The 17,501-nt window shown below is 42.0% G+C and overlaps 1 non-coding gene across 1 annotated transcript; it reads right to left on the reverse strand.

Annotated features, from left to right (window-relative positions):
* Positions 1-7,367: 7,367 nt before the first annotated feature.
* TRNAW-CCA (transfer RNA tryptophan (anticodon CCA)) lies at positions 7,368-7,439 on the reverse strand. Its single transcript has one exon. It is a non-coding gene; the product is annotated as a tRNA-Trp (tRNA).
* Positions 7,440-17,501: the final 10,062 nt, after the last annotated feature.

A 17,501-nucleotide genomic window follows, 5' to 3' on the forward strand; every position in this document is an offset into this window, starting at 1 on the left:
GTGCAGGAGGGCCGAGAGGAGCTGCTCCATGTTCAAGGTCAGCAGGGGCGGCAGTGAGGAGATATCACTCGTCCAAGGTAAGCAGCAGTGGCTGCGCTTTGCTGGAGCAGCCATGAAGAGATACCCCACGTCCAAGGTAAGAGAAACCCAAGTAAGATGGTAGCTGTTGCAAGAAGGCTTCAGAGGGCAGACACACTGAAACCATAATCACAGAAAACTAGTCAATCTAATCACACGGACCACAGCCTTGTCTAACTCAATGAAACTAAGCCATGCCCTGTGGGGCCACCCCAGATGGGTGGGTCATGGTAGAGAGGTCTGACAGAATGTGGTCCACTGGAGAAGGGAATGGCAAGCCACTTCAGTATTCTTGCCTTGAGAACCCCATGAACAGTATGAAAAGGCAAAATGATAGGATACTGAAAGAGGAACTCCCCAGGTTGTTAGGTGCCCAATATGCTACTGGAGATCAGTGGAGAAATAACTCCAGAAAGAATGAAGGGATGGTGCCAAAGCAAAAACAATACCCAGCTGTGGATGTGACTGGTGATAGAAGCAAGGTCTGATGCTGTAAAGAGCAATATTGCATAGGAACCTGGAATGTTCGGTCCATGAATCAAGGCAAAGTGGAAGTAGTCAAACAGGAGATGGCAAGAGTGAACGTCGACATTCTAGGAATCAGCAAACTAAAATGGACTGGAATGGGTGAATTTAACTCAGATGACCATTATATATCTACCACTGCAGGCAGGAATCCCTTAGAAGAAATGGAGTAGCCATCATGGTCAACAAAAGAGTCCAAAATGCAGTACTTGGATGCAATCTCAAAAATGACAGAATGATCTCTGTTTCCAAGGCAAACCATTCAATATCACAGTAATCCAAGTCTATGCCCCAACCAGTAACGCTGAAGAAGCTGAAGTTGAACGGTTCTATGAAGACCTACAAGACCTTCTAGAACTAACACCCAAAAAAGATGTCCTTTTCATTATAGGGGACTGGAATGCAAAAGTAGGAAGTCAAGAAACACCTGGAGTAACAGGCAAATTTGGCCTTGGAATATGGAATGAAGCAGGACAAAGGTTAATAGAGTTTTGCCAAGAGAACGCGCTGATCATAGCAAACACCTCCTTCCAACAACACAAGAGAAGACTCTACACGTGGACATCACCAGATGGTCAACACTGAAATCAGATTGATTATATTCTTTGCAGCCAAAGATGGAGAAGTTCTATACAGTCAGCAAAAACAAGACCAGGAGCTGACTGTGGCTCAGATCATGAGTCTTTATCACAAAATTCAGACTGAAATTGAAGAAAGTAGGAAAAACCACTAGACCATTCAGGTATGACCTAAATCAAATCCCTTATGATTATACAGTGGAAGTGAGAAATAGATTTAAGGGCCTAGATCTGATAGACACAGTGCCTGATGAACTATGGAATGAGGTTTGTGACATTGTACAGGAGACAAGGATCAAGACCATCCCCATGGAAAAGAAATGCAAAAAAGCAAAATGGCTGTCTGGGGAGGCCTTACAAATAGCTGTGAAAAGAACAGAAGCAAAAAGCAAAGGAGAAAAGGAAAGATATAAGCGTCTGAATGCAGAGTTCTAGAGAATAGCAAGAAGAGATAAGAAAGCCTTCTTCAGCGATCAATGCAAAGAAATAGAGGAAAACAACAGAAGGGGAAAGACTAGAGATCTCTTCACACAAATTAGAGATACTAAGGGAACATTTCATGCAATGATGGGCTTGATAAAGGACAGAAATGGTCTGGACCTAACAGAAGCAGAAGATTAAGAAGAGGTGGCAAGAATACATGGAAGAATTGTACAAAAAAGAGCTTCATGACCCAGAAAATCACGATGGTGTGATCACTCACCTAGAGCCAGACATCCTGGAATGTGAAGTCAAGTGGGCCTTAGAAAGCATCACTATGAACAAAGCTAGTGGAGGTGATGGAATTCCAGTTGAGCTATTTCAAATCCTGAAAGATGATGCTGTGAAAGTGCTGCCCTCAATATGCCAGCATATTTGGAAAACTCAGCAGTGGCCACAGGACTGGAAAAGGTCAGTTTTCATTCCAAACCCAAAGAAAGGCAATGCTAAAGAATGCTCAAACTACCGCACAATCACACTCATCTCACACTCTAGTAAAGTAATGCTCAAAATTCTCCAAGCCAGGCTTCAGCAATATGTGAACCGTGAACTTCCAGATGTTCAAGCTGGTTTTAGAAAAGGCAGAGGAACCAGAGATCAAATTGCCAACATCCGCTGGATCATGGAAAAAGCAAGAGAGTTCCAGAAAAACATCTATTTCTGCTTTATTGACTATGCCAAAGCCTTTGACTGTGTGGATCACAATAAACTGGGGAAAATTCTGAAAGAGATGGGAATATCAGACCACCTGACCTGCCTCTTGAGAAATCTGTATGCAGGTCAGGAAGCAACAGTTAGAACTGGACAACAGACTGGTTCCAAATAGGAAAAGGAGTATGTCACGGCTGTATATTGTCACCCTGCTTATTTAACTTCTATGCAGAGTACATCATGAGAAACGCTGGGCTGGAAGAAGCACAAGCTGGAATCAAGATTGCCACGAGATATAACAATAACCTCAGATATGCAGATGACACCACCCTTATCGCAGAAAGTGAAGAGGAACTAAAGAGCCTCTTGATGAGAGTGAAAGAGGAGAGTGAAAAAGTTGGCTTAAAGCTCAACATTCAGAAAACGAAGATCATGGCATCTGGTCCCATCACTTCATGGCAAATAGATGGGGAAACAGTGGAAACAGTGTCAGACTTTATTTTGGGTGGCTCCAAAATCACTGCAGATGGTGATTGCAGCCATGAAATTTAAAGATGCTTTCTCCTTGGAAGGAAAGTTATGACCAACCTAGATAGTATATTCAAAAGCAGAGACATTACTTTATCGACTAAGGTCCATCTAGTCAAGGCTATTCTTTTTCCTGTGGTCATGTATGGATGTGAGAGTTGGACTGTGAAGAAAGCTGAGAGCCGAAGAATTGATGCTTTTGAACTGTGGTGTTGGAGGAGACTCTTGAGAGTCCCTTGGACTGCAAGGAGATCCCACCAGTCCATTCTGAAGGAGATCAGCCCTGGATGTTCTTTGGAAGGACTGATGCCAAAGCTGAAACTCCAATACTTTGGCCACCTCATGTGAAGAGTTGACTCATTGGAAAAGATTCTGATGCTGGGAGGGGTTGAGGACAGGAGGAGAAGGGGACGACAGAGGATGAGATGGCTGGATGGCATCACCGACTCGATGGACACGAGTTTGAGTGAACTTCGGGAGCTGGTGATGGACAGGGAGGCCTGGTGTGCTGCAGTTCATGGGGTTGCAGAGTCGGACACGACTGAGGGACTGAACTGAACTGAACAGATATTGCGCAGTACATAAACAGATGGATAGCGTATTTATGGAGGCAGGTGATCAGGAAAAAATGTCGACAAAACTCCTTAGAGGATGATAATGAAAAGCAGGTTGAGAAATGCTGCTCTGATATGACATGCATCTACTAAGCAAATAATTACACAAATAAATATGATGACACACTGTCTCATATACTATGAAGCAATAGGAAAATGTATTATAAAAGTGAATTTCTTAAAAAAGAGTGATCTCATATTCAGAAGGTCAGAGAAATCATTTCTGTGTAAATGACATTTAAGCTGAAAACTGAAGAGTTTCCCAGGGTAAGAGCAACACGTGTGAAAGGCTTTGGGGGTGTGGATTAGTCAGAGTTCTCCAGAGTAACAAAGCTAACAAGATTAATAGGATGTACGTGTGTGTGTGTATGTGTGTGTAGACAGAGAGAGAGAGAACGATGATTCTAATGAACTGGATCATTGAATTGTGAAGCCAAAATTCTTCAGGCATGCCAGCAGGCAACAGACCCAGGGAAGAGTCAGTGTTGCAGCTCAGACCTGAAGGCAGTGCTGGCAGAACTCTTTGTTGCTTAAGGGAATTTGCACTTTGTTCTCTTTAAGGCCTTCTACTGGTTGAATGGAGAAGACACTTGAGAGTCCCTTGGACTGCAAGGAGATCCAACCAGTCCATTCTGAAGGAGATCAGCCCTGGGATTTCTTTGGAAGGAATGATGCTAAAGCTGAAACTCCAGTACTTTGGCCACCTCATGAGAAGAGTTGACTCATTGGAAAAGACTCTGATGCTGGGAGGGATTGAGGGCAGGAGAAGAAGGGGACGACTGAGGATGAGATAGCTGGATGGCATCACTGACTCGATGGACATGAGTCTGGGTGAACTCTGGGAGTTGGTGATGGACAAGGAGGCCTGGCGTGCTACGATTCATGGGGTCGCAGAGAGTCGGACACGACTGAGCGACTGAACTGAACTGAACTGATTGAATCAGGCCCCCTCACAGGATGAAGGGTAACTGCTTTTACTCAAAGTCCACTGATTGATAACTTAATCTCATCAAAATCTATCCAATGCAGAATAATACTTGACGTAATATCTAGGCACGGTAATCCAGCCAAGTGGGCACATAAAGTAATCATTACACTCTGTCTCGGTATTTTGAAGAATGGAAAGAAAGCAGTTTGGTTGAAGGAGGAGCTAGGAGGGACATGGTGCAGGATGAAGCCTCAAAGGCAGCAGCAGCAGACTGAGAGGGCTCTGCAGTCATAATGAGGGTCGGAACCAGAGCCTACATGTGATGGAAAACCGCTGGAGGCTTCCATGGAAAGGGGTGAGTTGATTTACTTTGTCGTCACTGTAACTAAGAACCACTGATGGGACAGATGAATGGAGAAAGAAGTTGTGGTACATATACAGATGAGGGAATATTACTCAGCCATAAAATGGAATGAATTTGAATCAGCTGAAGTGAGGTAGGTAAACGTAGAGCCTGTTACACAGAGTGAATATGTCAGAAACCAAACACCCGAGTATCATCAGTTCAGTTCAGTTCAGTTCAGTTCAGTCACTCAGTCGTGTCCAGCTCTTTGCGACCCCATGGACTGCAGCACGCCAGGCCTCCCTGTCCATCACCAACTCCTGGAGTACACCCAAACTCGTGTCCATCAAGTCGGAGCTGCCATCCAGCCATCTCACCCTCTGTTGTCCTGCTCTCCTTCTGTGCCCAGTCCCTCCCAGCATCAGAGTCTTTTCCAATGAGTCAACTCTTCACATGAGGTGGCCAAAGTATTGGAGTTTCAGCTTCAGCATCAGTCCTTCCAATGAATACCCAAGACTGATCTCCTTTAGAATGAACTGGTTGGATCTCATTGCAGTCCAGGGGACTCTCAAGAGTCTCCTCCAACACCACAATTCAAAAGCATCAATTCTTTGGCACTCAGCTTTCTTCACAGTCCAACTCTCACATCCATACATGACCACAGGAAAAACCATAGCCTTGACCAGGTGGACTTTTGTTGGCAAAGTAATATCTCTGCTTTTTAATATGCTCTCCAGGTTGGTCATAACTTTCCTTCCAAGGAGCAAGCGTCTTTTAATTTCATGGCTGCAATCACCATCTGCAGTGATTTTGGAGCCCCCCAAAATAAAGTCTGACACTGTTTCCACTGTTTCCCCATCTATTTGCCATGAAGTGATGGGACCAGATGCCATGATCTTCGTTTTCTGAATGTTGAGCTTTAAGCCAACTTTTTCACTCTCCCCTTTCACTTTCATCAAGAGGCTGTTTAGTTCCTTTTCACTTTCTGCCATAAGGGTGGTGTCATCTGGATATCTGAGGTTATTGATATTTCTCCCAGAAATCTTGATTTCAGCTCCAGCCCAGTGTTTCTCATAATCCCTTAAATAACCCTATATGCCATGTTACTATTTACTTTATATATCACATCTAATAATTGTCTGCTTCCCTAAAAGGAAACAAAGCAGCAGTTTAAATACAAAAAAAAAAAAAAGAAAAAAGCAGCACTGATGCTAAGTAATGATAGCAGATGTGAGAGAGCAGGCTGAGCCTCCAGGACAGACTTTGTGATGATTTGGACTAGAATAATAGACTTGTGGGGGGAAATGCTTGGGTCCCATATATACTTAGGTAAAGACTCACTGGGATTCGTTGATAGATCTGGTGTGTAAGTTTGAGAGGGAGAATCAAAAGTTTATCCTCATATTCCTGGAGTTCTTCAAGAATTCCTGCACCATCACTGTCTCAGTGAAGCTCTCCCTGATTCCACCCACTCCTGGTCATGCAGCTCTGGCAAAACTAACTTGCAGTCTTTTGCACATTTTTTTTCCTGTCTGCCTTCTCCACTGGCTCATTACTGCCTCAACTTATTTACCTTTGTATAACTGATTAGCACTGACCCAGGTTCTCATTAACTGACAAATAAATGTGTGGCCATGGAAAGCAGACAGAATTAGGAGTCCTAATTCCATCTTTAACCTTTACCAGGGGCCTAGCAATCATCTAACGTTCACCTTGCCGTCACTGAGCTTCAGTCCTTTCCTTCTTTGGAAAAGTTAATTCCTGCTCTGGGTAACTTTCTGTGGCTACTGTATCACATAAAATAATACATGTGAAATGTACAGAAAGAAGTACTGCTGTGTAGAAAAAAAAATTGATATTCCATCATTTTAAAAATAAGCCAACAACAGTATGGATACATAACAATTGTTCATTTCAGCTTATTACACGGATAAGACATTAATTTCATGCTTTATAAAGAGCGTTCTCTACTATGTATAAAAGCCATTGAGAAAAATAAGGATCAGAGTAACTGGGATTTTTCAAAGTGATAAAATGCACATAAATATAAAAAGGGTGTAAGCAGCAAATATGGTCTAATATTTCTGTTCATTAAGAACTATTCTGTTTCTGTTAAAATCAGGAGAGAAGCTCTAAAAATACTTAAGTAGAAGACAATTTTTTTCATATATATATATATATGTTGATCTTATATACATAGTGTTCAAGAGGTATTCTGTCTTGTTTGATTTTGGTTACATATCACAATGTGATCAAAAATAGATCTATTTCTATTTTGAAATTTGAAAGATAAACCATAAAATTTTCAAAAAGAAACAGGTCAATACCAGAGTTTAGACTCATAGTTAACGTTACTAATTCTCTGTCCCAAAATCTGACCATGAACATTATTATAAAATTTGAAAAACACAGTTGTGTCTAGGTTGCCCTATTTAAAAGTTAGACCACAAAAATAAACGACACAAAAATTGAGAATTGGAGATGAAATGTAAGAATATTTTATTTCTTTGTATCTCTGCTCTTATTGAGTCATGTCCGATTCTTTGCGACCCCGTGGACTGTAACCTACTAGGCTTCTCCATCCATGGGATTCTCCAGGCAAGAATACTGGAGTGGATTGCCATTCCCTTCTCCAGGGGATCTTCCCAACCCAGGAATCGAACCTAGGTCTCCCGCATTGGAGGCAGACGCTTTAACCTCTGAGCCACCAGGGAACCTCTTATTGAGTAGTAAGAATTATCTAAAGGGAATATTTCTACAAGTTTTCTTGCTGAACAAGGCATATCTTCTGGGTAATGTCTCTCTATATATATACTTATGATATGGGTGTGTAACCTAGTATTGATTTAGCATTTACTGACTTCCCTGGTGGCTCAGATGGTAAAGCATCTGCCTACAATGCAGGAGACCCAGGTTCATTCCCTGGGTCGGGAAGATCTCCTGGAGAAGCAAATGGCACCCCACTCCAGTATTCTTGCCTGGAAAATCCCATGGACAGAGGAGCCTGTTAGACTGCAGTCCATGGGGTCGCAAAGAGTCAGACACGACTGAGCAACTTCACCTTCACTTAAATGTAAGTTAAAAAGTACTTTATATTGTTATAGACAAAAGAAAATCCAAAACTAATCATCAAGGAAGAATATCTGCTCTACTCCCTAGAAATAATATATTGTCTATAAAATGCATATATGTTAGAAATCTGAAACTTGAGATGATTCTGTCTCTTCAAAGCTTCCTGTAAACTGACTGTATTAAATTCCTACTTATATTTCTCAGCACTCATGCATGCGCATACGCAGATGCACAGACAAACGTTCTATAAACAGAGGAAAGAAAAGTGAAAGTGGAAGGCGCTCAGTCGTGTCCGACTCTTTGCGACCCCATGGACTAAACAGCCCATTGTATTCTCCAGGCCAGAATACTGGAGTCGGTAGCTTTTCCCTTCTCCAGGAGATCTTCCCAACCCAGGTATCGAACCGGGGTCTCCACCATTGTAGGCAGATTCTTTACTAACTGAGCTATCAGGGAAACTCCATAAATGAAAGAATCACCTAAATAATCACCTTAGAAAGATATTTTAAAGCCCTCAGGATGTGTACTATCATCATATGTTTGTGATTTTGATATAACAGATTTAAATTCACCAAATAAGCAAGATACCTTCATGATCTGTCTTCAGAAGCATTCTTAGAATTTAAAACTTTCCTAAACATAAAATGATTTACAGATCTCTTTGTTGCATCATTCTATTTTCGGTCAAATCAGTCATACAGTCTATTGGGTCATTCCACTGGATGACTTGAATAATATTTTTCAAAGGCCAACTATCTAACTGAAGAGAGCAGTTGTGTGTGTGTGTGCATGTGTGTGTGTGTGCGTGTGTGTGTGTGTATGTGTGTGTGTTAGTTGCTCAGTCGTGTCCAACTCTTTGTGACCCCACCAGGCTCCTCTGTCCATGGGATTCTCTAGCCAGGATACTGAAGTGGGTTGCCATTCCCGTCTCCAGGGGATCTTCTCAACCCAGGGATCAAACCTCTATCTCTGACATCTCCTGCATTGGCAGGTGAGTTCTTTACCACTAGCACCACCTGGGAAGCCTGTATTATACATATGTTGTTCAGTCACTCAGTCATGTCCAACTCATTGCGACTCCATGGACTGCAGCATGCAAGGCTTCCCTGTCCTTCAACATCTCCCAGAGCTTGCACAAAGTCATGTCCATTGAGTCAGTGATGCCATCCAGCCATCTCATCCTCTGTCATCCCCTTCTCCTCCTGCCTTCAGTCTTTTCAAATCAGGGTCTTTTCAAATGAGTCAGTTCTTAGCATCGGGTAGCCACAGTATTGGAGCTTCAGCTTCAGCATCAGTCCTTCCAATGAATATTCAGGACCGATTTCCTTTAGGATGGACTGGTTGGATCGTCTTGCAGTCCAAGGGACTCTCAAGAGTCTTCTCCAACACCATACTTCAAAAGCATCAATTCTTCGGTGCTCAGCTTTCTTTATAGTCCAACTCTCACATCCATACATGACCACTGGAAAAACCATAGCCTTGACTAGACAGACTTTTGTTGGCAAAGTAATGTCTCTGCTTTTGAATATGCTGCCTATGTTTGTCATAACTTTTCTTCCAAGGGGCAAGTGCCTTTTACTTTCACGGCTGCAATCACCATCTGCAGTGATTTTGGAGCCCCCCAAAATAAAGTCTCTCACTGTTTCCACGGTTTCCCATCTATTTCCCATGAAGTGATGGGACCAGATGCCATGATCTTAGTTTTCTGAATGTTGAGTCTTAAGCCAGCTTTTTCACTCTTCTCTTTCACTTTCATCAAGAGGCTTTTTAATTCCTCTTCACTTTCTGCCATAAGGGTGGTGTCATCTGCATATCTGAGGTTATTGATATTTCTCCCAGCAATCTTGATTCCAGCTTGTGCTTCATCCAGCCTGCCATTTCATTTATTCATACAAGTTAAATAAGCAGGGTGACAATGTACTGTCTTGATGTACTCCTTTCCCAGTTTCGAACCAGTCCTTTGTTTCATGTCCAGTTTTAAATGTTGCTTCTTGACCTGCATACAGGTTTCACAGGAGGCAGGTAAGGTGGTCTGGTATTCCCATCACTTCAAGAATTTTTCACAGCTTGTTGTGATCTACACACTCAAAGGATTTAGTGTAGTCTTTGAGACAGAAGTAGATGTTTTTCTGGAATTCTCTTGCTTTTTCAATGATCAAACAGATGTTAGCAATTTGATCTCTGGCACCTCTGCCTTTTCTAAATCCAGTTTGAATATCTGGAAGTTCTCAGTTCACATACTTGAAGAAGTTTAAGCATACATTGGAGAATTTTGAGCATTACTTTGCTAGCATGTGAGATGAGTACAATTGTGCAGTAGCTTGAGCATTCTTTGGCATTGCCTTTCTTAGGGACTGGAATGAACACTCACCTTTTCCAGTCCTGTGGCCACTGCTGGGTTTTCCAAATTTGCCGGTGTATTGAATGCAGCACTTTCACAGCATCACCTTCCAGGATTTGAAATAGGTCAGCTGGAATTCCATCACCTCCACTAGCTTTGTTCATAGTGATGCTTCCTAAGGTCCACTTAACTTCGCACTCCAGGATGTCTGGCTCTAGGTGAGTGATCACACCATCGTGGTTATCTGGGTCATGAAGATCTTTTTTGTATAGTTCTTCTGTGGGGTCTTGCCACCTTTTCTTAATATCTTCTGCTTCTGTTAGATCCATACCATTCCTGTCATTTATTGGGCCCATCCACACATATATATTATATATTTTATAATACTCTGATCAATCTAAAAGAAATTTTTAAAAAGTTAAAATGTTTTGTGAATAGGATGCTTGAGCAGTTTCTTATCGACTACCATTTCATTTCACATCTGGAAGATGTGTCTTCTGTTTCTCTTTTATGGAATCACTGTGCTGAATAAGTTTGGAGGTAGTAATTGATTAAAAAAAAACTAGAATGCCATTATCAACTCTAGGTTTTACTTCCAATTTTATCTTATGAAACCAGAATCAAACTTCTATTGAGCAATAAAATTAATTAATCCTTCTGTATTCTCTTAAGCACGATTATAACGCTAACACAGAACAAAATTTTTCTGATTATTTCTTGCAGCACATTTTCAAAATTATAATAGATCTTGCGTTCTTTTTTCATTTTTATTTTTTAATTAGTTTTTTTTATTTTACTTTACAATACGGTATTGGTTTTGTTGTGTTCTTTTTTAAAGTCGTAGGACTACCTAGCAAATTAAAAATCTTGTGCATTTCTTTTTGTTGAAAGAGTAAAGTCACTATCGCTATTATTCGGTTTGCAAATATTATTATTTTACTTAGCAATTTGGAAAGCCAGTCAACAAAACACATACAAAAAATAACTGCAAGCACATTTTATTTTCTTGTGCTTTGCAGATACTGTTCTTAACAAATTGAATGTTTGTGGCAACTTTGTGTGAAGCAAGATCACTGGCACTGTTTTTCTAACAGTATTTGTTCCCTTCATACTTCTGTGCCACATTTTGATAATTCTTATAATAATTCAACCTTTTTCAATATTATTATATTTGTTATAATGACTTATGATCAGTAATCTTTGATGTTACTATTTCAAACATATTTAACTCACTGAAGGGTCGGATGATGGTTAGACACTTTTAGCAATAAAAAAATTTAATTAAGGGATATACATTGTTATTTTAGGTATCGTGCTACTGTACACTTAGCAGGCTATAATATACACGTGAGTTTAAAATGCATTGGGAAACCAAAAATACCGTGTGACTCACGTTATCATAGTATTTGCTTTATTGTGATGACTTGGAGCTGACAGACTTTCTTTCCTTGGGCTCCAAAATCACTGCAGACGGTGACTGCAGCCATGAAATTGAAAAACACTTGCTCCTTGGAAGAAAAGCTATGACAAACCTAGACAGCATATTAACAAGCAAAGATATTACTTTGCCAGCAAAGGTCTGTATAGTCAAAGCTATGGCTTTTTCAGTAGTCATGTATAAATGTGAAAGTTGGACTATAAAGAAAGCTGAGCACCAAAGAACTGATGCTTTTGAACTGTGGTATTGGAGAAGACTATTGAGAGTTCCTTGGACTGCAAGACGATCCAACCAGTCAATCCTAAAGGAAATCAGTCCTGAATATTCACTGGAAAGGTTGATGCTAAAACTCCAATATTTTGGCCACCTGATGCTAAGAACTGACTCATTTGAAAAGACCTTGATGCTGGGAAAGATTGAAGGTGGGAGGAGAAGGGGACAACAGAGGATGAGATGGTTGGATGGCATCACCGATTCAATGGACATAAGTTTAAGCAAGCTCCAGGGATTGGTGATGGACAGGGAAGCCTGGCGTGCTGCAGTCCATAGTGTTGCAAAGAGTCAGACATGATTGAGCAACCGAACTGAACTGAACTGGAACTGAACCTTCCCAGTGTCGTAGGTCTGAATGTACATGGCATTGAAGTCCTATTCTATAAGACAATAAAGCCAGTGAGTCCTGTTGCAGTGTAGGTTTGTCTCTCATTCTGTGTGAACTTTGCAACCAGCCAATTAATCCCAAGCCACTATTCAAAAGTGAAGTGTGAAAACTAAAATACGGAGTTGTCTGACTCTGCAAACAGGTAAAAATATACTTTGTGTATGTTTTAAATATATTACATACGTATTTGTATTTGTGTTAATATACACACACAGAGAGAAACACATTCTGAGTATAGTTTTACTCATCCATTCATTTCCTAAATAGCTATGGAGTGTTTGTTAAATGTCAGCACATATGCCAGTAAGTTATTGCTGCAAAAGCGTAAACCACAAAAATGTAATCATTAAAATCATAGTCATTGACTATTACAGTGTGAGTGTCTCTAGATCACTGGGAGGTCTATTGCCGTAGGCAGGGTCTGTGGGCTGGCCCCGGGTCTGTGGGCTGGCCCCGGGTCTGCGGGCTGGCCCCGGGTCTGCGGGCTGGTCCCGGGTCTGCGGGCTGGTCCTGGGTCTGTGGGCTGGTCCCCTCCTTTGTGCACCTGTAGAGAAGCCGACGGCTCAGGACACCAACAAAGGAACAAGGTGGACAGGGCTGCACCACAATCCCGTGGGGCTGATGCTCAGAACAGGCAGCCATCCCCTCTGCCTCACTCCAGGGGCTGAAGCAAATGACGTGGTGTTGGGAAACAGATTCCACCTCTCTAGTGGATTCCACCTCTCCTCCTACAAAATCAGGAGACTCAGGGTATGGATGCAGAGGCCCATCAAGAATTAAGGTCCTGGATGCCATCAGCTACACCTGCTAGAGGCAGGAATTCTCAGTTGTAGAAGTCCTCGGCAGGGATCGAAAAAAGCATAACGATAACCTGGAGGGAACAATACTTTAAAAATCTTCATTACAACAGTATTGGGACTTTCCTGGTGGTCAAGTGGCTGACTCCCTGCTCCCAGGGCAGAGGGCCCAGGTTCGATCCCCAGTCGGAGAACTAGATCCCACGTCCCATAGCTAAGGGTTCGTGTGCTGCAACGAAAATCAAATATCCTGCGTGCCTCAACTAAGTCCAAGTTGCAAATACATCAAGGAGAATAAACGTTAAAAAGAGCATTTATTTAACAAATAAAAGTATCAAAAGACATGGTTCCAGATCCAACCCAGCTGGCAAATCGTCCTGTGTTTACCGGTGGGAAGAGTCTCTCTTGGGGTAGGACACTGGGAGAGAAAGGGAGGAATCCTTTGTTCCCCTTTCATGCCTGATCCTTGAGTTGCAGAGCAGTGCAGAAAAGCAGGATGCTTGGAAACAGGCAAAGCTTGCATTCAGGGGCATCTGCCCCACCTCCTACTCATTGTTTGCACCCATTTAGGATGATAGAAGTACTCCCTGACCTTCTGTCATGATTTTTCTCTACATTTGAAATACAAAAAAACAAAAATCTGATCCCACACAGAGAATTCTCATAGACTGACCACAAAGATCTTTATCCATTTTAGGAACTTGACAGCTGATACAACAGAATGTAAATCCACATTCTTCTAGGATGAAACCCACCATACTTCAAATCCTCCTTCCTCGCCTTCTGCTTAGGCTGAGCTCCTCTTGAGGGAAGCCGCTGGGGACCACTAGTCCCTGACTTCCCTTACGTGCAAAAGACGCCCCCCAGGATACCGCCTTCAGCTCCTGCCATAAAGCTTTGCTGTGTGCCACTCGACTGCAGATGAGCCATGAACCATTGCTACATCCTCAAGAAGCGGAAGGACTTGGTCTGTTGGGCAGGGCACCCGCTGAAGTCCTAGAAGAAACAGCACACGTGGTCGTAGCGGATTCAGGGCTGTTTGTATCTTGGAAAACAGCTGTCACTTTGTGTTCAGGGAGTGATTCCAGAATATGAAGGCTGAATGTTAGGGTATTGAAGTCAGAGGTTGTCAAAAAAAGAAAAAAAAGATAAGCAAGTTAGTTTCTGATCAGAGTGAAAATAACTTATAATAAATTGATACAACTCTTCTGGGTAGAAGTGTTCAATTGGTGATTCAACGTTCAGTTGTGAGTCTGCCAAAAATGGATTTTTTGTTTGGTATTTCTTTGCATTTTTCCAGCCTTGTGTGTTTGGTGTGTGTTTTAATATCTAAATTTAAAGATGCACGTGACATCCACTTACAGTGGAAAAGGCTTACCAGCTGGCCCTCTTAGCTATCAAATGCAAATATGAAAATTCAGCACAGCACACTTCTGATATTATAATTGGCGAGTGTGGAAAATGAATTCTGACTGAAGTTATCTGTAGTTCCAACAGAAGTTGATAAAGTATTTAATAGACTTTTAATACAGTTTCTGAGGCCCAAATCACAAAAAAGCAGCTTGCCATGCAAACCATTCCCTAACTCTCCATCGGCAGGGCAAGGCTTCCAAGAAAAAGATTCACTGTGTTTTCTTCAGTGGAGTTGAGTTCATTTATAGTTCCAAGGAGAGGATCTTGCAGCTAACAGCTTTTGCTAATAGTTCCTCAGTAGAGAGACAGGGCTCAATAGATAGAGCCAAAAGGAATCTTGTAAAAGCAGGCAAGATGTTAAGAAGTGGTATAGAAAGCTCTTTAATGACAGAAATGTGGATTAAGTAAATCCTCTGCATTCTGCTAGAGAAAAAGGAGCAAGGCACATTTTAATTAGGGCCATAGGCTTCCCTGGAGGTCCAGTGGTGAAGCGTCCACCTTGCAATCCAAGAGACACCGGTTCGATCCCTGGTCCGGGAAGATCCCACACACTACGGAACAAGTAAGCCCGTCTGCCGCTACTACTGAACCCACGCTCTCGAGTTCGCATGCCTAGAACCTATGCTCTGCAGGAGAAGAAGCCACCGCAGTGAGAAACCCGAGAACTGCAAGGAATAGTAGAGAAAGCCTGGATGCATCAGAAAGACCCACCTCAGCCAAAAAGCCAAATAAATCTTTTTTAAAAAAATGTATGCCCTAGAATTTGGATGTGAGAAAATGCAGGGAAAAAAGAAATTTTCTCTACTAAAGGGTTGTTCCCATTGCAGTTGGTTTGACTATAAATTCATATAATCTCAAGACTGTATTTTATGCTGCTGATTAATAGAATAACGTCCCTCTACCCTCAAAGGTGTTCATGTCCTAATCTCCGAACTTGTGAATTTGTTGCCTTAAATGGCAGAAGGACTTAGTAGATGAGACTAGGGTTAAGTACCTTGAGATGGGAAGATGATCCTGGGTTATCTGAGTGAGCCTAATCTAATCATACTTGTATCAGAGCACTCACATTTAGAGCAGAAAATTGGCAGGCTGGAGATTTGTGATGAGGGGGAAATGGTAAGAAGGGTGCTGTGGTGCTGGCCATGAAGACTGCTTTGGTGCGCTAGGGCTGCCATGACAAAATATCCCAGACTGAGCGGCTGAAACAACCAAATTTTCTTCTCAAGTTCTGGAGGCCGGAAGTCCAAGATAAAGGTGTCAGCTGGTTTCTCATGAGGCCTCCCTTCATGGCTGGCTGGTAGCCCCCTCCTCCCTGTGTCCTCACATGCCTGTCTCTGTGGCAAGACATCACCCTGATATCTTACAAGGGCTTCAGAGGGTAAACAACCTGCCTGCAATGCAAGATCCCCAAGTTCAATTGCCAGGTCGGAAAGATCCCCTGGAGAAGGGAATGGCAACCCACACCAGTATTCTCGCCCAGAGAATTCCATGGACAGAGGAGCCTGGCGGTCTACAGTCGCAAAGCATAAGACATGATTGAGCAAACCAACACTTTCACTCACACTTTCTTCTAAAGACCCCAGTCGTGGACACTGAGATGTCTTGTAGGCAGTGAGTGAAGATCCATTGTGCAGTGCGTCTTCCCATTGGTTTTCACACCTGTATCAGTTTTGTAAAACACTTTTTGATTCTTCTAGATGTTTGTAGCTCGACTGGCTTCTCACATAAAACATTAACAAAATCCTTGGTGTTTCTGAAGAGTGCTTCCACACATGCATTCATCTCCTGTTTCTATTTTCTGGCTGGATTTCATTTGTTAAGCAATTCAAGACCTGTTTAATGTCTTTGCAGTTATTCCCATCTGCAGCAATTCTAACTCCTGGTTCAATTTGTTAACTGAAGAGCCAGCAGAAAGATTGGGAAAGGCCCAAACCAGATTAAATAATTTCTTTGGTTATTTTTCTTACCAGTACATCACTAGCCATTCCATTTTGAAATATTAACCTCATATTAATATGCTTAATTACATCACTAGCTGTACTTTTAAAGCTAAAATTGTGTTTTTAATATGCTACTGCTGTCCAATAATAGAAACTTTATAGGAAACAAGGACAAGTGAAGGCTTCTCAAGTACAAATTCTTCTCTGCATATGTTGTCAGAATCCAGCTGATGAAATTTGTCCCCCTACTCCATACCCTTTAAAAATAACTTTTTTTCCCCCAAATGTGTACCCATGCACTCTCCTTCCTGATTTGTCAGAGTGATGGACTGCAGATTATAAAATTCATGGATGCCTCCCTTTTTCCATTCTCTCACCAGACGAACTGGGCAAACACGACAGTTTTGAGAAATTGATCTATTTTATTGTTCAGATAAAAGGGGGATCTTCTTGTCAAACATTTTTTTGCAACAGAAATTCCTTCCAGGATGAGATCATTGTGTGTATTTATCTTAATCAGTCCTCTTCCTTAGTAGGCAAATTTGATAGTGTATTAAACACAATGACAGGACTCCCTAGCTCATAATGTGTCCTTTTACTCCAAAGTGCGTGGGAAAATAAAGATCCAGAACATATGGTACCTTGGGGATCCTAGACCAAGCATTCCAGCAGACTCCAAGCTCTTTCCTTTTATTCAGAGCTCTCCTTGCACTCAACGCACAATGAACTCTGTCCCTCTGCTTAGAAACAGGCTTAAGGTTTTCCTTTACCCCAGAGTTAATCTTTCTAACCTTCAAATGATATCAAATGAGTCCATGATTTGAGTCAAATGATTTCAAGAAAGAGAGAGAGAGCAAGGACAGAAGGATGAAAGGAGAGCGGAGGGAGGGGAAAAACACTCTTTTTTAGCTTCTACCCCAAACCTCTTGGCTTTATGGCTGCCTTATTCAGATAGATTTTATTCTCGGGTGTTACCAATAGCAAATATAATAGCATCTCTGCGGCACAAGTTTCTCCTTTAATAGAGATAGCAGTCAAAGGCCAACAGGGTCACCAGAGTACACCCGTGAGGGCGGCAGACCTTAGGGAAATGCCGGGGACTGAGGTTCTTCCA

Source organism: Budorcas taxicolor, chromosome 10 (assembly GCF_023091745.1).
Source record: "Budorcas taxicolor isolate Tak-1 chromosome 10, Takin1.1, whole genome shotgun sequence".
Classification (NCBI taxonomy): domain Eukaryota; kingdom Metazoa; phylum Chordata; class Mammalia; order Artiodactyla; family Bovidae; genus Budorcas; species Budorcas taxicolor.